Below are 25,521 nucleotides of genomic sequence, written 5' to 3' on the forward strand. Positions count from 1 at the left end.
GTTAGTCTCTTATTTTCAGTTTCAACATCAGGTGGATAATTTTTATGACAGTTCAATATGGAAGATGTGCATGCTCCTTGGCTTAAGTCTGCTCATACGTGCATGATTCAACACTAACTCTTGGTAACTTGTAAGGTGGACAGGAATAACTCAGAATGTCCAAAAGACCCCAAGTCATTTCTATTTGGCTTTGGAAGTGTACTGTCTTAGCTTAGAAACATTCTGCATTTTAATTTATATTACTTTCCTAATTCTACTTAACATTTTTAAGTTTAGTCAGTATTCCCAACAAATGAGAATGTGAATAATTCTAGTCAATGGGAGAGATGGTCTGGAAGAAGGTTGAATGGGGGAGTAAGAAACTTATATATGCATTAAAATTAATGCAAACAAGTCACAAAGCAGATAAGGTCTATGTGGATAATTAGGAGTTTACTCTATTATAATATATTTAGAAGGCAAGAGTTATGCCCATTTAGTCTTGTGCCTTTGTACCTGTGGGGAGAGTATTATCATCTACAGAAAGCACAACATGATATTTCCCTATGGATCTAAATACCTTATTGTACTATTTTGCTTATTATCATGTATACCTAAAAATATCCTACTAAGAAGCAAAGTGAAACCAAAAGCATCAAGAAAACTGAACAGTACTATTAGCATTAGGCATCCAAATGATTTAGTGCTTACAAGTAGTCAATGAAGATTTAAATAAGCTCAGCCAGAATTTCAAACATAAGATTCAATATACTTTGCATAAGTAGGGGATATTTTTACAAATAAAAACACATCATGTATTATGTGTACTCCTACATAGTATTTAAATGCTGTGGCTTAAATAGCCGTGCAAAGCTCAACTCAGATAATGGCTCTCTACTAGGGGCTTTTTTCAATTTCAAACAACCAAAACCCAATGTAGTCATGCCCTCCAATACTTGCAATGCATCTCCAGGGTTCCATTCTAGCATGACCCAGAATTATCAGGGTGAATGCTTAAACAGGGATTTCCTTTATTTCCAGATAAATGTGTTAACTTGAATTTTCTTCTCTCCAGTTTGAATCTCTTTTAATTAACCTTTTGTGCTATCATTTGCATGTGCTTTAATATGTAAAATTATTAGAAACTATATTCAAGAAGGCACAATGTTAAATTTACCAAGGCATGATAAATTAGCCAATAGTGATATAAATCAATTAAAGGCACTGTCTGAATCAGAAGGCATCATAGAGCTTAGCTGCCAAAACAATTCCAGGATTAAGGGTTTAAGGTATCTTTGTTCAAATGACACACCAATCTTTGAATTAAGTCTTCTTTCAAAAGCAGTATCCAAAAAGTTCTTGGAGATTTCTTGTTGTTGAGGGTTTGATACCTGACATATTTATTTCATATAGTAAGAAATAACACCATGTGAAATAGCTCTAATGAGTGTTATCTAGCTTCTTTTCTGGCAATGAAATGACCCTGGATTGTTTTGTTCTGGGAAACCTGCCAGGTGAGCTTTGAAAGGCTAGCAGGGCTAGAAGGTTCATTCTGGTTCCTAAAATGGGCCTGCTTAAGTCTTGGACAGACAAGAAGGCTCAGCAGAAGATATATAACATGCTTTTCATCATTTAAGATCTGCTTTATTGAGATTTAGATTTGCAAAGTCCCTCCAGGCCTTTGGACCCAGAGATCTGGTTGGAATTCTAGCACTATTAATTGCTAGCCATGTGAACTTGCATAAATTACTTAACCATCCTCAACTTCACATTCTGCACCTATAAAGGGAGGCTAGTAATACAGTAATACCTAGTGTGTACTATGGCTATGACTATTAATAGAACTAAACATGTGTGATAGGTATAAATCTCAGATCTTAAATGCAGACGTGCAAAGGGTTGGCCTTTTTCTATAAAAAATTAATTCATTTTTCTGATCCCCATTTTGCTAGGTGGCAGAAACATTATCTCAATAAGTTAAGTGGTTATCTCTCTCTACTCAATTACTGCTGTGATTCCAGGGTGAAGTGCATCTGGTCCTCAGCAGGCACCATCCTCCTATGCTGGCATCCATACAAGTTACCACTGCTCTGTCCCTCACTCCCTACTGTGGGCCCTCTCTCTGCCCTGTCTCTTTCTCACCTCCAGAATCCACCTCAGCTGCTCTTTCTTGCCACCCTTTGGCTAAAGAAGGCTGTGAGGTTGCTTCTGCATATTCATCCTAGGGATAACCCTACTCATTTCTAATCTCTTGTTCCTGAGCCAAGCTAGGCTTGGAAAGATATCACTCTGAGGCTTGCTACTGCCAGTACACCACCTGCGAAGTGAGGCACAAGTCACATCTGTTTTAGGAACCCAGAAAATGTCTGCAGTTCCTATAATTCTATTCTCCTCCTGCCTCCAACCTCAGAGCTGGGGTGGAGATTCTGCTTCTTAGGAACATACTCTTGCTTCCCCTCTCTTTCCTTTCTCCCCCACCTAACAGCAACTAATATTTATATAGTGATTGATATTATGGTATTATTATATGCCAGGTACTGTTCTAAAACTTTATAAACTTTATCTTCAGAATAACCTAGTGAGGGAGGTACTACTGTTATCACCATTTTTCAAATGGGGAAACTGAGGCACCAAGAGGTTAAGGGCCTTGTCCAAGATCATCCACCTTGTATGTGGTGGAGTTGGGATTTGAAGTCATATGGTCTATCTCCAACTGCCATGCTCTGCCTCTCAGAAAGTTTTTATCTAGAGAGTGGGTAAGCAGGAACTACATTAGAAATTTGGAAGACAAGACTTTGGATTTCATCTCCTTTTCATTTCTGTAGTAACATCCTTTCCCTGTGGCAATGAAGAGAACTGAATAAAAACACAGTACAATATGTATGCCTTGAAGGGGCAGGTAGCATATAATACTTCACAATCAGTATTCTACCACTCTTTTCAAGTACAGATACAGAGTAGAAGCTCATTCAATGTTAGTTCTCATTCCCTCCTTCAAATGCCTTATCCTGGAGTTCACCCCACACATAGCTAACTCAATTCTACACAATATGTTTTAACATTAATATTAGATATTTTAATGACAGATTATGGTTGCCTTATATGTTTGTCTTTCCTTCTTTATTTTTTGACCTCTCCAAGACTGCCCCCACCTCCCAGAACATTCCCTCACCCCCTTCTGTCTGTGTCCATTGGTTATGCTCATATGCATGCATACAAGTCCTTTGGTTGATCTCTTACCCCATCACCCCCCGCCTTCCCTCATAGGTTGGACAGTCTGTTTGATGCTTCTATGACTCTGGCTCTATTTTTGTTTATCAGTTTATGTTGTTCATTATATTCCACAAATGAGTGAGGTCATGTGATATTTATCTTTCTCTGACTGGTTTATTTCTCTTAGCATAATGCTTTCCATGCAGTTGCAAATGGTAAGAGTTTTCTCCAGTTATTATTCAGATTGGGCTTGTTTCTCTACCCTATCAGCTAGTTCAATAATTCGGTCCTCTGCTTCTCTTAGTCTATTGTTGAAACCTTCCAACTTGTGTTTTATTATAGCTGTATCACTTTTGATTTATTCTTGATTCTTACATAGGTTGTTGATTTTCTCATCCATCCAGTTTATGAACTATATGACCATTATTCTGAATTCTTTTTCTGACATATTGCCTGCTTCTGTTTCATTTAGTTCTTTTTTTGGGGGGGGGGGGTGATTTTCCTTTTCTTTCCTTTGAGGGTTGCTTTTTTGTCTCTCCATTTTTGCTGTCACTGAAGGGTCCAGTTGCCGAGCTGTGTGAGGCTTAAGCTCCGGCAGTGGGCTTGGTGGGAGTGTTGCACACCCCAACAGTCAAGGATGGGCTTGTAGTATTGGGAGGCACAGCTGCCGCAGACCAGCTGGAGCTCCACATGTGCTGAGAATTCGGTTCCAGCTTGGGTGCCCAGGAGACAAGGCCACTCACAGTCGGGGCCGGCTTGGGTGCCTGTGTGATACGGCTGGCAGGAGCCATGCATGCAAAGAGTTAAGGGCCACCTTAGTTGCTCGGGATGTGTGGCCAGCAGGAGCCACATGCACCAACAGTTAGGGGTGGCTTGGGATGCATAGCACCTGTGCCGAAATGGCAGGTAGGCAGGAGGAGAATGCCCTCCGGGACACATGGGAGCCTGATGCTCGGGTAGCTTGAGACTCCATGTCCGTGGGTCTACAACTGTGGTAGCAGGTTTTTGTCCAGAGTGGCTGTAGGGTCTCGGTTTTCATCTGAGGCAATTCTGGGTGGTGGTGAGGCTGGGCTCCTATTTACAGTGGCTGTGCCCTTCAAGATGATGTGGTTTCTGTGCCAGCGCCGCCTCCGGGAAGTGCTTGCAGTGGTACCTGTGGCTCCCTGTCTACAAGAGCCTGGTCCGCCAGCCCTGGAAAGTCTTGCAGGTTCTAACTCACACACACACACACACAGACACCACACACCACACACTCCCCTTTTGCTCCCTCACTCTCTCCCTCACTGCCGTCCTGCCAGCCACCATCTTTTGTTTGTCTTTCAATTAAATAAAAAATTGAACTAATGTCTCCATTACCACCCCTTAATATTTAGTCATAAGCCTAGAAAATTCTAGAGAAGGAAAGGTGAGTTACAATAGGCCTCTGTGCTGTCTTTTCTGAGTCTGATCAGTTGAATAGATCACCACAGATACAAACCTGAGTCCTTGTATATAGTATCCCCCCAAAATAGTCAATTGATTGTGAGATACCAAAAAGGAGCGAAGACACCAAATGAGGAAATCCTACCTGCCATATGCTTGACTGGATGGTCACAAGTGGGCCAGCATATTTCTTCTGCTCTCTGTATGTGTACCACTGGGCCTGTGTGGCATTTGTGATTTCCAAGGGTTTGGGGTCCATGCCCTTTTTGAAGCCTTGGGTTTTATGTCCTTCTCTTCCTAGAATAACCCCAGAATGGAAATTAGGTTTTTAGCAAAATTTTTTGATAGACACAGTGTTGTGCTTATATTATACATCACAGCGAAGTTGTTATAGGCTGTGATCCCAATTTTTATAGCTCTCCATTTTGGTTATTTTGTTATAATGCCATAGATAACTTATTATTGTGCTCTTGGGTCCTAGATGAATTGATGATGGTAAAGTATTAGCATTATGGAGAGTCCAGCCATTTTCTCACAGCTTAGGAGAAGCGAAGACTTTTAGAGCTTCAAAGAGGAACAGAATGCTACAATCAACTCGAAATGCAGATACATACCTCTGCCAACTCCCCATTATAATTCTCTGTCTCTCAAATGGAGATTAAATGCAGTGTCAAAATGTATCATCTGGTGTTTCATTTTGTAATGTGGACAAATGCCGACAAAATTCATATGGAGGCTTAAATATCTATTTATGAATTAAAATTAAACTCTTACTGTGGATAGACGCCTTACTAGCTAAAACTAGATTCACTGGGCCATTATCAAAACAGCAGCATTTCCTTCCTGAAATCACTAATTAATAAGGAGAAAGGAGAAATGCCCTTCTTTAAAGTCTATGGTGCATACCAGGCCCTGTGCTAGAGGATTTATGCATGCAATTTCTGTGGGTGCTGTATACAAGAGCTGATAAAAACTGGATGGATGATTTCAGACTGTCTACACTAGAGGCTATTGTTACATTTCACTCAATCTTACAAATACATTCACAATTTTGGCAGACACACATAACATATTTTGTCTGCAAAATGTGTGTGTGCCTCACCATGTTGGCCTAGATCAGTCTCTGTTTCTCTTGATCCATATAACTCCCCCCTCAAGAACTTTAGACTCTTAACCAAGAAGCAGAAGAAACTAAAATTTGCCTGTGCTCAATATATTTCAAGTTGGACTGTTATCACTATACTGAATAGTATGCCAATAACCATTATATATCCCAAATTTCTACTGCTTAAGCTATCTGATACTCTTGGTTTGTATTCAGATATAAGTATGAAATTATATCTCATATGAATGAATATACAGTAGTTTCAATTAAGTGAATTAAGTACGCTAGTTGTAGTATTCAATTTATTTCACTGTCAATGGCTATGTCTCTAATGGATCAGCTATATAGACAGAACTACCTCTCCACAGGAAGAATTTGGCTAGATAGACAAAGTAATCACTATTGGAAAGTTGTTTACAGAAAACAGGCTTACAATAACATGAGAAGATTGTAACTTGATATTTGACTTTTTGATCATGTCCGTTAATGCTTTTTAGAACCCTATATATTCTATGAAGCTTTTTCTACTTACCCCCCTCCCAAAATAAGATATCTCTTCCTTGAATTACTTTGGTACTTTACTTATACAATTCATTTTTTCGACATTTATCTTTTATTAAACGGAATGCTCAGCATTTTTTACAATAATTTAGCCCTGCAACTGGTCACGTCAGGTATATTTGGTCAATCCTTGGGAAATACTTGGCACAGGAAAATACTGAAAACTCAAAAGCATCATATATTTCATCATTAGTATTATATCAAATATTTATTGGAGATCTTAATTTCATTTTTTGTGGACTTTCTATGTTCACAATGGCCAATTCCCACATTTTCTCAAGTTGCCAACTCTAGACACCATCCTCTTTTGACAAGCTCACACCCTAATTTACTGATGTGAGCTTCCTCAACTTTCTTCCTATCCATCCTAGAATTAAAGTACACCGAAGTATTTAGATTCTTTTTATTTTACTCTTTAGAAGCAGGAGTTTCTAAACTTAGGAATAAATGGACAAGCGTCAGAGAGTTCCAGGAAACTTCTGTATGTTTATGCCAAATTGTATGTGCATCTGTGCATTCGTTTGGGTGAAAGAGTCCACAATGTTCATCAGATTTCAAAGACATCCTTGATCCTTCAGAAAATTTTAAAAACTGCTTGAGATTTCTCCTTGGAAAATTTCATCATCCTCCAAGGCTGAAATGATTGCCTTCCAAATCTCAATATGACATTCTCTTTATCTTAAATCCTTTAAATCTAGTTGACTCTTGGTGTTTCCTCCTGTAATATAGTAGTACTAAGCATTAGCAAATATACCATTTGTGAAACCCCAAAACAACCACTCACATCCTACTTCCAGCTCTATTTCTTCTATGAAACATTCTCTAACTATTCCAGTGCTCATTGACCTCGCCTTCAAAATCCTGCAGCCCCTATGGTCTGTATCATACTGTTGGCTATAAGCACACCTTGGTATTTGACTCCTAAAGTCATGCCCTAGGACTATGATAATCAAAATGTGATCCATGGATCAACAGCATGGGTATCACTTGTGAGGTTAGAAATACAGAATTGTATACCCCATCCACGACCAACCAAAAGAAGAATCTGCATTTAAACAAGATCTTCAGATGATTCTCGCAAATGATAGATTTGGAGGCACGGCCCTACACTGTTTATTTGTGGTTGTTAAAATATCTTAATTCAAATTCCTGAATGTTCCTTATCTTTCATGACATTTGACTTTCTGATCATGCCTTCTCTGTCCATTAATGTTTTAAGAATCCTATATATTATACTAGAGGCCTGATGCATGAAATTTGTGCAAGAGTAGGCCTTTCTTCCCCTGGCTGCCAGCACTGGCTTCCCTCTGGCACCCAGGACCCAGGCTTCCCTCCAGCACCTGGTACCTGGGCTTCCCTCGCAGCCATGGCTTCATCCAGAAGGATGTCCAGTTTAAACAGCATATTATGCTTTTATTATTATATATGAAGCTTTTTCTAATAACCTCTCCCATAAAAGTAAGATATCTTTTCCATGAATTACTTTGGTACTTTACCTATATAACTCATTTTCAACATTTATCTTTCATTAAATGGTATTTTGTGTGCAAAGCTATTAACTCTTCCATTAGATTATAAGCTCTTTGAGGACCAGGGAGGATTTTGCTTATCTATGTGTCCTTGAAAGTTTCTGGAACAGTTTTTGACAACTAATAATTAATAACAAATGCTTGTTGAATGAAGAAATGAATGGCCTATTTCATAATAAATCCATTTGAATTGTGGAATTCACTTGAGAAAATGTGATAGACAATTGACCATGTGTCACACTGTTCATAATTACAATTCTTTTTGTTTTTAAGCCAAATATTAATTACCTAAGCTAGTCATGTTGTTTCTTAATGACTTTTAAACCTGTACCGCTACAAATACAAGGCTGTATGAATTTTTAACAATCTCTAAGTACTTCATCATTAAATACCAAGTGATTGAACTCTTTGAGTAAATCGATGCCTTTGTTATAGTTTTATTTTCAGCCCTGGAAAGACAACCAAAAAATTTTTAAAAAGCTAACCAAACCACAGCAAAGTCTAAGAATCAAAAAGTACAAAATTGTATCTCACTACCAATTTTGGATATGGATAACTAGTAATGAAAGGGAAAAGTGTCAGTGGCCACTGAAGTTAACCATTACACTGACTCATCTACTCAACAAATTACATATGAATCAGAGGCCTTGTTGTTTTAAAGTTTATGACTCATGTCTCTCAATCTCTGTGGACCTAATCACAGAATCTAAATGTTGGGGGAAAGCTAAATGGTCCAAATCCAACCTTTTAGCAATATAAGAATCAAAAGAGACTTTTTGAATGTGAAGAAGTCAGTCATCTTCTTTTAGATGCTTAGTAATTTAAAACTTATTACTCCAGTTACAAATGACCAAAACTAACAGAAGAGATATCAGTTTGTAACCAGTTTCTGTTGCTGTCATAAACCACACTGATGTTTCTTTTTGACATCAAAATTATGACACCTTAAGTTAGAAAGTTATTCTATTTATCAAGACTTTTTGAAAGTATTGCTTACTGATTACCACCATTTCACAAGATGATTTATCTGTAAGACTGAATTGTGAGAAGAAAACTAGAATACTTGGTTACAGAAACATAAAAGTCCTCTATCTTTTATCCTATACATCTAATGCTCTGGCATCTCTGTTGCTAATACACTAAGATTCCACAATTAGGCTGGTAATGAGGAAAGCCAATGTAGCAAGAAGTATTTTTGGTAAGAACTGGACTTCATGAACTATAGGAAAGCAGTAGGGGAGAGTAACTAAACACCTGGTACTGAAATTAGACTGATATGAATGTAAATCCTGATTTGCTCCCCTAATGTCTGGGCAACATTGCCTAAGTACCTCATCTATGAAGTAGAGATGCTAATAATACCTGAAGGCTTAAGTGATGAAATGTGTAAAATGCTAATCAAAGTACCTAACCATGAGTTTTCTGAGAGGTTTCCTATTGATGTAGTAGCTATTTTTAAGGCTGTCTCTGACCCTGCCTTTCCCGTGCTTTCTGCCTGATTGTCATTCTGCCATATCTATGTGTTCTTCCACCAACCACATCCTTTGGGTGTTCATTTTACTGTTAATTATCTGTACCTCTCTCTTGGATACCTTCTCCCCTCCTTCATTGTTGGCACTGTGTTTGTACCCACAGTTTGTATTGCTCTTGCTCCTTTAGATATCCCCCCCCCCTTCCTGGCCACCACCCTTCCCAGCTTGGACTATCTTGCTGGTATGTGATCTTCAACATTATCCTAATGCTACTTTAGACATCTACCTAATTTACCTAACCACATCTCTAATCAAAACTGTTAACCTCAGGAAGATAAAGAATAGTATATGGACAGTAGCAAAGGTCATCTAGTGCAATGCTTCCCAAAGTGTGTTCTGAACAACACAAGTCATGCAAATTTTTATGCAAGAAAAGCTAGGTTTTTATGGACAAATAATTGTGGAAAATTTTGCATATCATTTGCGTACTAGAGATTCACAATGCATCTTTGTAGTTAGAGACTTGGAAAAGCAAAATTAAACAGAAAACTGCTTAACTCTTATCTGGAAGCTATTTTTGCTTTCTGGCAACACAAGTGTAGTGGAAAGTGGGATGGTTAAGCAGGCTTGCATTATAGTAAAGTTTATATTTATTACATAGTGTAGCAGTCAGGATGCCTACAATAACCTACAAACCCCAAATTCTAATAGTTCATACTATTATTAGTAGCAACTGTCCTGGGCATTGCCAGTCACTGTGGCAAAGAGACAAGGCTCTGGGAGGTATGACATTAAGAATTAAATGCTCAGCCCAGAAGTAGTGTATGTCATTCCAATAAGTATTCATAGGTGAGTTACTGTTATTTAGCTTCACAAAACCAAAAAAGAAGCCAGAAAGTGCCATCCTAGCATTTGCATGGGAGGGGAGAGAAGTGAAAGAAAACATTTCATGAGCAATAATAATGACTACCACACTAAATTTCAATGTTCATATCTATAACATGGGGAGAAAAATAACCTCTTGGAATGATCAGATGAAATGAAAAAGAAAAGTCTTTGTAAAGTGAAAAATACACTTCTAAAGGATTATTATCAAGGTGGCTCCTGAAGACTTTACTTTGTGATCAAGATGATAAAAATGAGCCACAAATGAACTGTGTGAAGGGATAAGTAGCTAGAATGATGACAAGCAGAATAGGATTAAGAAGGATGGGGGCCTAATAAGACAAAATTATGGATAATGACCAAACAAATGGCAGTGGCAAAAAATATCTATAAAGTCCTGAAGAATAAATTTGCTAGACAAAAGTAAGCTTTAGTCCACTGTGTCTAAAAGATCATATATTGAAAATGAGAATATCTGAATTAATAATGTTTTACCATAATTGCTCATTGAATTAAACCACACAGGAAATCCTGTTTTCATTCAGAAGCATGATCTTCATAGACAATTTCTCTTCAGCAGACTCTAGATGCTGTTCCCATTTACAAAAAGTATTAACTACCATCTATCTTTCTTTTTGCCTACATAGGAATTATACAACAAAAGCATTTCGAGAGGGAATACATTTGTGCCACCTACTTCTTTACATATTAGAGAAGATTTCAATAGTCTGGATTCAGGAAATGCTATGGCTTCATTCCATTTGTCATCATTTATTCCTCCACTAACAAATATGATCTGTATCTACTTGAAAATGACATATATTTAAGGTGCAATCCTTACTAAATACTGATTTGATATATTATAGACTAGAGGACCAGTGCGTGAATTCATGCACCAGTAGGGATCCCTCTGCCTGGCCTGCAGGATCGGGCTGAAACCAGTTCTCTGACACCACCTGAGGGGTCCTGGATTATGAGAGGGTGCAGGCCAGGCTGAGGGACCCCACTGTTGCATGATCAGAGCTGGGGAGGGACCGTAGGAGGACTCCAGGACCTGTCTGGTCCATCTCGCTCAGTCCCAATCTGCCGAATCCCTGCAGCAAGCTAACTTACCAGTCAGAATGTCTGCCTCCTGGTGGTCAGTGCACATTATAGCGAGCAGTTGAGTGGCCTTAGCATATCACTTGCATATTATGCCTTGACTGGTTGAACAGCTGACCAGATGACCAGACAGTTAGCATATTAGGCTTTTATTATATAGGATGCCTCAGAAACAAGTAGAGTAAAATTTCTCTAGAAATTTAGAAAATTCTACTTATAATCATGTTCTTTGTGTTAATATATTCACACCCAGTTTTTATTTTTCAATGATATACTAAATGTTCATATTGAAAAGGATAGAGAACTTGAATCTCAAAGGAGATAAATATATTAATGCCAAAGTGTGAAACAAAGGAACACTAGGAGTATTTTAGTTCAAAGGAGATTTCACAGGATAGTTTGTTGATAGTTGTTTCTATGAAAGCACCAAAATTCATACTAACACTAGTTATCTAGTATAAAAGGTGAAGGGTATCATAGACTAGGCCACAAATTTAGCCCCATTGTCCCCGCCAAAAGCTGCAATGCAGTCAGTATAAAGTTCAAGAATATCTACAGGAAAACAAAAAATATATACAATACCCTACAAAGTAGAAAATAAAAAGTCTCAAAGTTTGGCATCCTAGCAAAAATTATCTGACATGAAAAGGAGAAAAATACTACCTATAATTGGAAGAAAGGTCAATCAATTAAAACTGACCCAGAATTAACACAAATGATAGATTTAGCAGTTAAGTACATTAAAACTGTATTCTAGCCCTGCTGGCAAGGCTCAGCAGAGGTAATGGTTCAATTCCAGGTCAGGGCATAGGCCTCAGTTGCAGGCTGATCTCCAGTGTGGAGTATGCAGGAGGCAGCCGATCAATGATTCTCTCTCATCATTGATGTTTCTATATCGCTCTCCTTCTCCCTTCCTCTCTGAAATCAATAAAAATATATTTAAAAAACTATTTCATATATTCAAGAAGCTAGAGAAAAGATTTAGTATGTTAAATAGAGACACAGAAGATATAAAAAAAGACTCAAATTGAAATTCTACACATGAAAATGATGAAGTCTGAAATGAAACAGATTCTGGATTAGGATTAGCATCACATTCAACATTGCATGACCAAAGATTAACAAATTAGTTAGACAAAGAGATAGAAATTATCAAAAAAAAACATAGAGCAAAGAAATCTACCTCCAAAATAAACAGAACATCAATGAACCTTGTGACAGCTTCAAGCTGCATGTGTGTGTTTAATTGGAGTTTCCAAAGGAGAAGATTGGAAACAGAAAAAAAAAATATTTGATGAAGTAATAATTTAAAACATTTCTAATGTTGATGAAAAGTATAAACCCATTGATGTAAGAAAGCAACCAGTTAGAATTGGTCAGATTTTGGACATGTTTTGAGGGTAAAAGCCAATACCATTCCTTGATGGTTTGGATTTGAAGTGTGAAAAGATTCAAGGATCACTACAAGGTTTTTAGCAAGAGGAACTAGAAGGCTGAAAAATGGCAAATGACTATTTTAAAGGGACCCAGAAGGACCTGAGTTGACAATTTCTCAACTTTCTGATTTAGAAATGCATTTCTGTACTCATTTTTACTGATAGCCTTTGGTATCCAGAGCAACAATAAATAGTTCAGAGGAAAATTACTCACACTACCCTTCCACGGATCTGCCAAGTTCAACTTCCAAAATGCTTCTTGATTGGGACTCTCTAGAACCTTTTTATCTAACTAGGCTGCAAGCCTACATACTGACAGGATGGATTCTAGTCAAAGATATAGTTATCCGAGCATTCAAATGTTGTGGCTTGTCCTTTCATAATTATAATTTCTTTCTAAGAAACAGAGAAGAGAATAGAATCCATTTCAGCTGCCAGCAGCTTACCAGAATGCAGTGTCCAGGGCTTCTTTTGCTTCTCCTTATTGGCTGTGGCATAATTTACAACCGTGGTACATTCTAAGCTTCTAAGTCTTGCCTGGATTTTCTAGGAACTTATGTGTCACTAGCAGGAAAAGGGAAATGGCAGGAGCCATTTCTTTTATCAGACAAGTTGACTTCATAAATAAGATTTAGGGTAGAAAAATGATGCATTATGATATTTCATTAACAATTAACATGGCTGCCATTTTTATCATCATTAAAGGAAAGTTTAAAAAATAGTAACTTAATATTTTTCAATAAATAAATGAAATGGAAATTTTAAAGGAAAAAAGTATAATTTTGTTATTTGGAAGCCTCCCTACTCAGGGCCTGTGCCTTGGGAAGTATTCATGGAAATTCAATATTAATCCACCATAAGAGTGAGGGCCCAGACCACCTGTTAGTATATTACATTCTACTCTATAGCAAATGCAGGTTGGCCAGCATACTAACATGGATATAAGATAATTTTTAACTCAATAAATTTCATGAAAACCTTTAAGGCACTGTGTCAGAAGCAGGGGGTGGATGGTGGGAGTGGAGTGGGGGTGATAATGGGAAGTTGGATGAGGAGAATAAAATATATTGATCAGAATCTTTGCTTTACAGAGGCCCACATGCTAGTGGAGAAAATAGGCACACAAATAACCATAATAACGCCATTGGACTTTTTTCTTTGGGGTTTTTTGAAGTGTAAGGTTTATGCCAACAAGCCCATGACCACCCATGCCTTGAAGGAGAAAATTGAGCTCTGTATCAACGAAATTCAGCCACATTTATGCAAAATGGTTATGGAAAATTTCAACAAAAGAGTGCATATGTGCCACCAAAGCCATGAAGGCCATTTACCCGATATGCTATTCCATACATAACCCTATATTGCAGTGATGGTGAACCTTTTGAGCTCAGCGTGTTAGCATTTTGAAAAACTCTAACTTAACTCTGGTGCTGTGTCACATATATAAATTTTTTGATACTTGCAACCATAGTAAAACAAAGACTTATATTTTTGATATTTATTTTATATATTTAAATGCCATTTAACAAAGAGAAATCAACCAAAAAAATGAGTTTGCGTGTCACCTCTGACACGCGTGTCATAGGTTCACCATCACTGCTATACAGTATACTTTATGAATCAATAAAAAATTTACAATTTTTAATTATAAACCTGTGTTTTCTATCAAAATTACTTCTTGCGTGAATTTTGGGACACCCTTTATAAGATAAACTGACTTGTGTCTGAAGTTCTTTTTAGGATACAGTTATTATCTCCCAGGGTTGCTTCAGGCCACAGAGTGTTTGCTCAGAGATCTATGTTGACTTTTAGGATAAGGGCAATGAACAGCAGAGGACCATCTCTACATGGAAATTTCCGTTGCCTGACATTGTTAGAATTGCCAAAGTCTGCCTCAAGGAGGCCAGTAGGCCATTTTAGCCAAGATTAATAGTCAGAAAATAGGCATGGATCTGCTCCCTTAAGTGAAGGAAATCATGTGGACTCCAACTCCAAACTGAAATGCAGACTGAAGTGAAACTTTTTGTGGGCCTGAAAGAGTTCCATAACCATCCTGAGGATTGTTTCATTTTTATGCCCTCTTTGGATGCTTCATGGCTTCTTAGTTCTTCTAAAAGCTTCTTAGTTCTATTAAAAGCAGAGTGCCAAAATATCTTAATGAAGTTTCTTCATATGGCACCAAAATGCCAGGTGTTAACAGTCAACAACATGGCAGGAAGAGGATGCAGACATTCCTGAGACTGGAACTTTCCTTAGAGTAGTGGCCACATTATCTAGCCATTGCCTTCATGTTTGCCTTTCTACATTATGCTTTAAATTTATGGGAAGACTCATTTGTGATCCTGAAGTACTCAGTAGGTAAGGAGACAGATAGATTTTCCATTTGTAAGTTAAGAAAGTTAAAATGCAGAGATATTCTCTGTCCTTAACAGAGCCACAAGGGACAACACCCTTGGTCCCCCATTTATTTACAAAATAGGGGAGCTTCCCTTTAAGGACAGGTCACCATTGCTTATCTCACCTTCTGCAGAAACCTTTGTGTTCATTCATAAAACTATCACATATTCATTTGAAATTAATTTCAGAATAAGATGGCTAAATTAGGAGCTACAAGTATTTGGGGTATTATAAAGCCATTGGAATTCTCTTTATTTTTTTTACATTAATAAATAACTCTATCCTCCTATCCCCAGATTGAAAACTGAGGATGTAACAAAGGAAATTAGGAATGATTTGGCAGCTTTATCCCAAAGTAGGGAAATTAAGCTTTAAGCTTATATTCCTCAGCTCTGGCCAACAGAAACAAGAGGGAAGGGTGGAGCTCCTAGATGAGAAAGAGTCTGGTACATTTAAGGAACTACAACTCTGGTTGGGCCATATGGGAGTACTGGTGCTAGACAGTAGCTGAGACAGAAGACACACATTATAACCAGATCACCAAGTGCCTAATAGCCCACATAAAATATATGAGCTTCCCCAAGAGCATAAAGGGAGTAGTTGAAAGGTTTTTAGAAAGGAGAGTTACATGGTTTTGTTTTGTTTTGTTTTGCTGTGGTATGGTGGATAGATTGAAGGTGGTATCACTAGAATCAGGAAGACCAGGTTGTGAAGTCTAGATGAATGAAGATAGAACCCTGAACATGGACAGTGAGAGTGTGGATGTATTCATTTATCTAATAGACTAGAGGCCTGGTGCACAAAAATTTGTGCACTTGGGAGGGTCCCTCAGCCCGGCCTGTGCCCTTTCGCAGTCTGGGACCCCTCAGGGGATGACCACCTGCTGGCTTAGGCCCACTCCCCGGGGGATTGGGCCTAAGCTGGAAGTCAGACATCCCTCTGGCAGCCCGGGAGCCCTCGGGGGATGTCCACTTGCCAGTGGGGAGCAGGCCTAGCTGCAGTTGGACATCCTTAGTGCTGCTGAGGAGGCAGGAGAGGCTCCCACCACCACCGCTGTACTGGCAGTTGTCAGCCTGGCTTGTGGCTGAGCAGAGCTCCCCCTGTGGGAGCACACTGACCACGAGGGGGCAGCTCCTGCATTGAGCATCTGCCCCTGTTGGTCAGTGTGTGTCATAGTGACCAGTGATTCCCAGTCACTCTGCTGTTAGGGTCAATTTGCATATTACCCTTTTATTATATAGGATACTATTTCCTGTCCATTATATATTGGTACTGGTCTTCATCCTGAGCAACACTGGTGAACAAGTGGGGGAAATATCACTATCTGTACAAAGTTTGAAATTTGATGGGGGAATAAGTGAAGTAGGTGACTATGTTTTATCTTATATCATAGCGTGGGTTGAGTTTTGTGTGCAATACAACCTGGCAGACTGTACTGTGAGCAACTTGAGAGCAAGAGCAATGTCTTGTTTACCTTTACACCTCTGATACTAGCTAGAATACTGGTGTGAACATAGTATGTGATCAATAAGTGTTGGCTGAGAGATTACATATCATGCTATTATAAGAATTCATGAAATAATCTTTATAACAAGCCAGAAAATAGTTTCTCTGTATAAAGGCACTATGCAAATCCAGATCATTTTTTTATTGTTCCCCCATTCCAACCCTACAGAGTTCAACAATTTATATAGAAAAAGGCCCATTTTAAACTTCTGTGAACCTTCCTCTGTTATAGGTGCATAAATCAGCATAACTCCACCACCTTATTGCTGTTCACTATTGTAATTTTACATTTATTTGTGTTTATTTGAATGACATTGCTTTTCTTCTTTAGGCCATTGAGTTCTTTGAGAGCAGGGACAATATTTGTTTTTGTTCAACACTATTCCCAGCAGCTAACACAAAGACTGGCACATATTAAATGTGTGACACTCAGTAAATATTTACAAAATGAATGAATAAATGAACAAAACAGATAGATGAAGTGTTGTTAGGAAAGACCAATTGTAATAGTCCCCCTCTTACCCATGGCTTCACTTTCTGTGGTTTCAGTTACCTATGGTCATGCTGTGTCTGAAAATAATAAACAGAAATTCCTGAAATAAAACTATATATATATAATTTTAAAGTGTGCACCGCACTGAGTAGCTTGATGAAATCCCATGTTGTCCTACTCCATCCCACCCAGAACGTTAATTACCCATTCATCCAGTGTATCCACTCCCAACCTATTAGTCATTTAGTAGCTGTCTTGGTTATCAGGTCGATTGTCATAGTATCACAGTGCTATACTTAAATAACCCTTATTTTACTTAATAATGGTGCCAAAGTGCAAGAGAAGTGATGCTGGAAATTTAGATATGGCAAAGGGGAGCCATAAAGTGCTTCCTTTAAGGGAAAAGGTGAACTCTAACTTATTAAGGAAAGAAAGTGTGCCAACAGTTCTAAGATCTATGGTAAGAACAAATCCATCTGTGTAATTGTGAAGGAAAAGAAATTTGTGCTAGTTTTGTTGTTGCACCTCAAACTGCAAAAGGTTCAGCCACAGTGTATGATAAGTGCTTAGTTGAGATGGTGGGGGGGGGGAAATCATTCAATTTGTGCATGGAAAATATGAAGCAAAAATGTGTTCCAATTGAGGGCAACATGTTGTGCCCAAATGCATTGAATCTATATAAATACTTCAGCAAGGGATCCCCTAAAACAAATTATAATGAGCCATTTACTGCAAATGAGGTATGTTTACAATGAGATATTTTGAGAGACCACATTCACATAACTTTTATTACCGTAGCTATAATAATAAAAGGGTCATATGCTAATTAGACTAGATAGACTGGATGTCTTCCAGACGTCCTCCCAGACAAAGCCACGGTGGCAGGGGCAGAGGCAGTTAGGGGTGATCAGGCCAGCAGGGGAGAGCAGTTAGGGGTGATCAGGCAAGCAGGCAGAGGCATTTAGGGGCATCAGGAAGGCAGGCAGAGAGGTTAGGGGCGATCAGGCAGGCAGGGGAGCAGTAAGGAACCAGTGGTCCCGGATTGCAAGGGGGATGTCCGACCACTGGTTTAGGCCCGATCCCTGCGAGGGGTCCCAGATTGGGGAGGGTGCAGGCCGGGATGAGGGTCCCCCCTCCCCCCATGCATGAATTTCTTGCACTGGGCCTCTAGTATTATGATAATTGTTCTATTTTACCATTAGTTATTGTTGTTAATCTCTTACTGTGCCTAATTTTTAAATTAAACTTTATCATGGCATATACATGTATGAAAAAAATAGTAAATATAGGGTTTGATATCATCTGTGGTTTCAGGTATCCACTGGGGTTCTTAGAATATATCCCCTATGGATAGGAGGGACTATTATAATCCCAACTGGGAAAGAGTCACAAAATTTTTCTGGGCATTTGAGCTGAGCCTTGAACAGAAGGAGTTTCTTCCAAAGTGGGATTGTGGTGTGGGTGGGAAGAGGGGTAGTGACATTCTTAAAAGAAAGACAAGAACAGGCAAAAGCCCCAAAGGGCAAAAACTGCACAGAAGGCTCAGGGAACAGTGAGTGTTTGCTGTGGTTGGTACACAGGATGTGTGCAGGCTGGGGATGGGCAATGAAACTGGAGAAGTAGAAACCAAACAGCAAAGGGACATAAAAGCAATAATAGCAACTTCCATTTATAGATGAAGTAGCAGGGAGGCTCTTGACATGCATCGTCTCTAGTCCTCACAATAACCTGCAATAGTGGTTTGGCAAGTATGGTCCTGGGACCAGAAGCATCACCATCATCTAGGAATTTATTAGAAATGTAGATTCTTCAGTCCATCCCAGACCTACAGAACTGGTAACTCTAAGGATGGGTCCCAGCACTTCGTGTTTTAACAAGCTTTTCAGGGGATTCTAATACACAGTAAAGTGTGAAAACTACTACTCTATAAATTAAGAATATTTATCTTGTGTTTTATAGATATAGAGACTAAATCCAGAGAGGTTCAACAACCTGCATTAAGGTCATACGGCCAGTTAGTGGTCAAATTAATGTGTCTAATCTCCAAACCCCTAATCTTTTTCCAATATCATGCTGCCTTATTCCTGGTTGAGGATATTGGTTCTGAAGTCACTAGTGAGTCACACAACATATTAAATGAGGGGCATGGCTTGATCATTGTATTTTTAGAAATATCATGTTGACAAAACAGAGGGTAGAATGGAAGAGAACTCTCAGGCAAGGAAATCAATTAGGAGCCTGTTAGTATAGGCCAGGAAAGAGATTAAGGGGGCAAAATAATCATCATTTCACACGTGAGAAAACTAAGGCACAACATATTTTTATTGCCTATTTACTGGTTGAAGGATACCATCTCCCCATACAAATCAATGTATTATTTATCTCCAGAGTTAAAAGATAAAAACCTTGGTGTGGTGGCCATGAAATGGGAAGGGAGAAGAAAGTCCTAAACAATAGCAGAGAAACTTATCATTGAGTTATCTCATTGTTGTTTTAACTTATATTTCTCATATCACTAGTGAGTTTGAGCATATCTTCAAGGGCTTTCTCACTTTTTGATCTTTGTTTCCACATTTTCTACCTATGAAAATTACTTTATATATGCTGATGTCTCCCAACTTTATATTTCTAGCTCTGGCCTTTTCCTGCACTTCATGCTAACATATCCAAATATATTATTGAATTTCTCATAGAAAATTTCAACTAAAGCATATCTAATTTAGTGATTTTAGTTCCTCAGCCTATCACCAAAATATCATATGCCTTATCTGTTTCATATGACTAAATGGCACCACCATCCACTCTGTTGCTCAAGATAGAAATCTAGGAATCACCTTTCATTACTTCTCGTCTTTCATCCCCCAACATCCAATCCATCAGCAAGTCTATATGGTTACACTTCCAAAATATATCTTGAATCCATCCACTTATTATATATGCTACCCGTTAGAAACAGTACCATATCACTGCTTGCATTGAGTTTATGAATTACATAATATGTATTTGTCTAATACCTTCATTTTCCTATTTATTACATGTATCCTCCATTACACTGCTAGTCACAAGAGGGTAAAACTATGTCTGTTTTGGTTAATATTATGTCCCTAGCACCAAGCACAGTGCCTAGTGCTCATTAAATATTTGAAGAATAAATTATTTCTTTCCTTTTAACTCAACTCTCTAGGAAGCTGATCAGCCAAATGCCAATCAGAATGTGAAAATACAGACCACATATAAGAACTCACCCTTAGTATTTTTTAGCCCCTTATTACCTATCATAGTATCCAGCATATAAAGCATGCATGATAAATAGTATTGGAATTAATGCAAATATGCAGTATTTAAAAAATGTTGAAAATGGATTCTATGTGAGTATATGGTTTTAAACATACACAGAACTTCCTTTTTCCATGGTGTGATCATTGCCTACATCATAATTAATGTTCACTTAGAGTTTTATGGTGCAGCTCAAATTATGAAAGCTTCTAGAGACCACAATCCTTAAGATACCTGGGTTCTTCAATTAGAGAAGAATATCCCCAAGAAAGGGCAATAGAAGTGGCTATAGAAATGATGGGTTTTCTTGGTCACTGAGCTCTGTCCTTGGCAAGTAAATCTGCTTTGCATGTTAGAGTTGGCTTCACAGACTAGTAAGAGCCATTCAAAAAGAGAAGGCAGTCTGCTCTGTATGGGTAAAGGAAGAAGACAAGGTGGATACACTGAGGGTGTAGTTAGAACTTATGGCAGTGTCCACAGAGCTACTAGAGCTCTCAAATATTGGTGTGCTTTAGACTCACTTAGGGTAAACATATTAACATGCAGTTTCCATTATTATTATTATTATTATTATTATTATTATTATTATTATTACTAGAGGCCTGGTGCATGAAATTCGTGCACGGGGATGGGGAGAGGGTTTGGGTCCCTCAGCCCGGCCTGTACCCTCTCACAATTTGGGACCCCTCGGGGGATGTCTGACTGCTGGCAGTTGGACATCCCTCTTACAATCTGGGACCACTGGCTTCTAATCACTCACCTGCCTGCCTGATCGCCCCTAACCCCCTCTGCCTCAGCTCCTGCTGCAGCTTCATCTGGAAGGATGTCCAGAATGATGTCTGAAAGGTCGCTCGGCTGTCCAGTCTAATTAGCATATAATGCTTTTATTATCATAGATGGTGTCTGGAGAGCTGAATGTATTCCAATTCTAGACTCAGAAGCGGGGAGTGTGCATGCTGCCATTGTTTTTTACTTTAATCCAGTGGCAGCTCGTGGGGTGTCCTGGCGGGAGCACATGGAGTGTCCCTGTGGGAATGTGGGTATCTGGCAGGAGGAGCACATGGGATGTCCCTGTGGGAGTGTAGGGTGTCCCCATGGGATTGTGGGGTGTCCCAGCAGGAGTGTGTTTTAGATTAAACAGTTTGCATCTGGTTGCTTTTTATCTCGGTGCACACAGGACAGCTGTATTGTCCTGTCCTTGCCTCTGCTCTGACCACAGGGAGAGCTCCTCAGAGGCAGGGAGGGCCTCCCCATGTTTCTCTATAGGGCCTGGGTTGGGGCCGACACCCTGTGGGCTCCAGAAATGTTTCCTGAGGGGGTCAATGGAAGGGCGCTGAGAACATTTTACCTAACTCCACGCAGACAGCAGCATCCGAAAGGGAGCGCAGGTTTAAAAGGATGCTTTTCTGGGGATACAGTGACTGTTTGTTTAGTTTAGTTTGGGTTGCTTTCCTTTTCTACTGAGTAAACCTCTAAAGCTCTTAATAGATATTAGGCAAATGAATGCAATGCTGGGAGAGCCAGGAGAACAGTTCGGCTCTTGTGGGTGCCAGTCTCTGGGTGTTGGGTGCCTGTCTCTGGGTGGCAAGTGCCAATCTTTGAGTATTGGTTGCCTGTCTCTGGGTGGCGGGTGCCAGTCTCTGGGACTTGGTGGGAGTGTGAAGAGCTCAGCTGTGAGCACAGCTACCCTCTGGTCTAAGCTCAGTGCGTGGCTGAGGAGTGAGGACCAGGCTGGCCCTAGCAGTGGTTTGAACGTGGTCCTGAATGAGGAGGAGGGCGCTCTCCCTGCCACATGGGAGCTGATCTCAGTGCCCGTCATCCAGCATTGCTACCTGATTGTGCAGGTAAGTCAGTGAGGCACAGAGTAGACTGGCCTACCCCAGCCAGTGGTTGGTGCCCGCTGGGATTCAGAGCAGGTGGTCTCTCTGGAGCCAGGCATCAGTGAGGTAGGGCCGCAGAAACTTAGAGGCTGCAGCACATGGTGTGGGGAGGACGAGTGTTTGTGCTGTTCGCTCCGGTACATGGGCTCCATGTGTTCCATTTCCACCAAGAAACATGCATTGTTCTGGGTTCTTTGCATCCCTTATTTCTAACCTTTCTCACAGCTTGCAAGAGTGGCATCATTATTCCAGGTTTAGGGTCAAACAAATGGGGACTCTGAAGGGCTGGATCAGGGGCCTGAAGGCGGCAGCTAGGGATGAAAGGCCATTGGTTCACATCCTGTCAGCTTCACTTCCCAGCCCTGCATATACCGGGTGGGCGGCTGAGCGCTGCTGTGTGTGGCTCTTCACCCAGAGGTGCGGGCATCCCAGATTGCTGCTCTCAGGGGTGCTGAGCCTGGACTCTCAGTGACGTTGCCCGGTCCTTGGGGTGGAGGGAGGCCCCGAGCCCGCCTCCCTGCATCTAGGTGGGCCAGTGCGAAGTGGCGCCTGGAGCTGATTTCCTGGTCCATGGCCCCTGGCAGGCCACCCCTCCCATGTCACCCAGCACAGTGAGTGTTTACAATCTTGGGGAAACTCCTTAAGCTTCACATGAGCACCTGGTTCTGTACCAGGGAAGTCCTGAGGGTGCCTGGCGGGCGGAGTGCGAGGGCGCTGGCGGGTGGGGCTGCTCCCCTTTCTCCTGGGCCGCTTCTCTGTCTCCTCGTGACTTAGTTTTTCCAGTTATGAAACAGAGATAAAGATATCATTTAAAACCAGGGATGCCCCCTTGCTCCTGCCTCGCCCTCCCTCCCTCCTTCCCTGCACTGGCCCCTCTCCCATCCCAGAGCCACTCAACTCAGGCTCTGGTACTGCACATACAGCAGGGAGGAGCATGTGCACTTTCTTCAGACAGAGAAGCAGGTGTGGAGTAGGGAGGTGGCGGTTTTTCCCGAGGAGGGTGTTTGTGCTTTAAAGCTGATGCTCTCTGTCCACCTCCCAGCAGTGAAGGCTGAGGGACGCTGCAGGTGCCAAAGTCCTTGTTGAAGTATGCGCTCTGGAGCCTCTCACAGCAATGAGTCCGCATCCGGGGAGGCTGTGCAGTGAAGGTGCCATGTTCCTTTCAGGAGAAACTGAGGATTGACTGGAGCCTGCCAGCTGTGGGGAGGGACCAGGAGGTCTGCCTTGAGCCCGCTCAACAGTCCCCAGTCCTGCTCCACTGCCACCCAGCCTGGTTCCCCTTGGTTCCCTGTTGGCCATCCAGTGATGGGAGCCTGGGGGAGGAGGGGGGAGGGGGGAAAGGGACCTAGAGGTGCTCCATGCACTTCCTGGTGTTCAGTCATCCTGTCCAGTCGTAACGACCCTAGGCTATTATTAGTATAGATTATTATTATTATTATTATTATTCCCAATCATAACTTCATTGAGTTAACTCACTATTAATAAGACACATTTTAGTAGAAAAACAAATGGTTGATGTGTTATACGTTGCATGTTTTCCCCAGAAAATCTAGAACAAGGGGTCACTTCATATTTTCATGCTAGTCTAGCATTGCAGATTGAAAACAACTGTTTAGAAAACAGCCGAACTTTCCTTTGCACCACGCCAACTTCCGTTTGGTGGCAGACTCACGCCTTCTCAGCTGTCAACAGGACTCAAAAGTGGAGGACAGAACTTTGCAGATGGCTTGTGCTTGTTCCAGGCTGCTGCACTTGTACACCCACAGGCTAAACTCTTCATTGCTGGCATAGGTGGTCTTCAGAGCCAGTAGGCTTTTCCCTGCCCCAGGCCATGGTCATAGCACACCATCTGGATGATCAGGTAGAGGGCTTGCCTGTGCAACACATCATATTGCTCTGATGTGGATACATTTATACCACACTAGGAAATTCCCATAATAAATTCTTTCTCCAGGGGAACGAAAGGCAACTTTCCACCTTGCTGGGCAGCATCTATATAATTTATCAGGTCCAGTGGCCCTTCAAGACTTTCTCCTTCAGAGAGTTTCAGTTTCTTAATGGCACAGACATCTCTTATTCGAAATTCCACACAGGTGTCTGAGTTGTTGTTGTTTTGTCCTAAGCTCTTGGTAGAATCCATATCGAGGCTGGCCACAGTGCTAGACCGAGAAAGGCCTCCGATGCTTGTGTCTACAGACTCACAGGCACTGGCCCATCCCTGGGGTCATCTGTGATTGGACACCCACCACCTAGCAGCCCGCGCGGGGGCAGCCACTCTTGCATATTATTTTGGAAGGTCCAGAATCAGGCTTAGGAATCTGCATTTTATCAAATACACTAGGGGACTCAGCCACATTTTAAGAAAATTCACACAAGAGATACTAAACCAAACCATAGTCTAGAACAGTGATTTTCAAACTGTGTGCCATGGCACACTGGTGTGCTGCAAGAATTTTTTAAACAGGCAATACCAACTAGTATTTAGTCAGGGGCACTTACCTCTTTTCCGATCAATTGTCAAATGAAAAAAAAAAAATTACAGCCAACACAACAATAGCCATCTGGTGTGAATGAATCAAAATTATACTCATATTTTTGTCAGATCAGCTATATATATATATATATTGCAGAATTTTAGTAATTAGTTTATGTATGCCATGAGATGAAAAAAGTTGAAAATTGTTGGTCTAGAACTGTGGTTGGCAAACTGCGGCTCGTGAGCCTCATGCAGCTCTTTGGCTCCTTGAGTGTGGCTCTTCCACAAAATACCACGTGCGGGCATGTACATACAGTGAGATTGAACCTTCGTGGCCCATACGCAGAAGTCGGTATTCTGTGGAAGAGCCACACTCAAGGGGCCAAAGAGCCACATGTGACTCGTCAGCCGCAGTTTGCCAACCACTGGGTTAGGGGCCTGCCACACTTCTTAAGTGTGTGACTCACTTGGGCTCCATACAACCTTCCACCTTAGCTCCCAAAAGTGAAGCCTCTGTTTGCATGCTTGCTGTAGTGGGCTTCTAGAAGAGGTTGCTTTTGAGAAAGAGCTTCAAGTGGTTAAAAAAAAAGTTTGAAAGCCAATGGACTACATGGAGTATGAAATATTCATTACCCTGGCATGTCCTGTCTTTGGTAACAATTCTGCTATTGGTATCTTAATTCTCTAGGTGTTAACTACTTAACCCCTCTATGCCTCAGTCTCCACATCTGTAAAATGAGTATAGTAATAATAATAATGTGAGAGTTACTCTGACGATTGATAAAATTAT

General features: G+C 40.5%; 1 pseudogene; it reads right to left on the reverse strand.

Annotated features, from left to right (window-relative positions):
- Window positions 1-23,923: 23,923 nt before the first annotated feature.
- LOC118654348 lies at window positions 23,924-25,254 on the reverse strand (annotated as a pseudogene).
- Between the last annotated feature and the right edge of the window lie 267 nt (window positions 25,255-25,521).

The sequence above is a fragment of the Myotis myotis genome, unplaced genomic scaffold, assembly GCF_014108235.1.
Source record: "Myotis myotis isolate mMyoMyo1 unplaced genomic scaffold, mMyoMyo1.p scaffold_m19_p_4, whole genome shotgun sequence".
NCBI classification, from domain to species: domain Eukaryota; kingdom Metazoa; phylum Chordata; class Mammalia; order Chiroptera; family Vespertilionidae; genus Myotis; species Myotis myotis.